The sequence below is a fragment of the Trachymyrmex cornetzi genome, unplaced genomic scaffold (genome assembly GCF_001594075.2).
Source record: "Trachymyrmex cornetzi isolate Tcor2-1 unplaced genomic scaffold, Tcor1.1 scaffold678, whole genome shotgun sequence".
NCBI classification, from domain to species: Eukaryota; Metazoa; Arthropoda; class Insecta; order Hymenoptera; family Formicidae; genus Trachymyrmex; species Trachymyrmex cornetzi.
The window spans coordinates 21,547-22,266 of NW_017300001.1; the positions used below are offsets into that span (position 1 = coordinate 21,547).

Sequence of the window (720 nt, forward strand, 5' to 3'; positions counted from 1 at the left end):
TCAGACGATACTGACAAAAATATCAAAAGCGTTTGTCTTGACTGTAATGGCAAAATAAACGCCAGAAATGTCTTTTGACAGTACTGGTTTGTATTACTATATGCATGTTATTGCTTGTTATAAATGTCAGAAGCGTCTATTTCGACGGTACTGATAAAATAAATCTCAGAGACGTCTAATCAGACGATACTGACAAAAATATTAAAAGCGTTTGTCTTGATTGTAATGGCAAAATAAACGCCAGATATGTCTATTTTGACGGTACTGGTTTGTATTATTATATGCATGTTATTGCTTGTTATAAATGTCAGAAGCGTCTATTTCGATAGTACTGATAGAATAAATATTAGAGACGTTTTTGAAATATCAGATGAAATATCAAATCAGACGATATTGAAATATAAAAATATCAAAAGCGTTTGTCTTGACTGTAATAGCAAAATAAACTCCAGAAGCTTGTATTTGAACGGTACTGGTTTGTATTACAAAAACTTTGATAGCAATGCAAGCTCTACAAGTATGGAGAGTGATGCTATCGTTGAGGGATTTAAAAATAGCATTGAAATGCATGAATTGATCTATAGAACGATCATCGCTGATGATGATAACAACGTATTTAAATCCATTATTGATAATAGATCGTATCAGGAGCAAATGACAACAGTGAGCAAAATAGAATGTACAAATCATTAGCTTCGTAATCTATGCAAAAAATTGAAA

At 31.7% G+C, this 720-nt stretch overlaps 1 long non-coding RNA gene across 1 annotated transcript in view; it reads left to right on the plus strand.

Annotated features, from left to right (window-relative positions):
* The window catches only part of LOC108767446 (uncharacterized), a 20,407-nt gene that overhangs the window by 12,588 nt on the left and 7,099 nt on the right, over positions 1-720 (plus strand). The window lies entirely within an intron of this gene.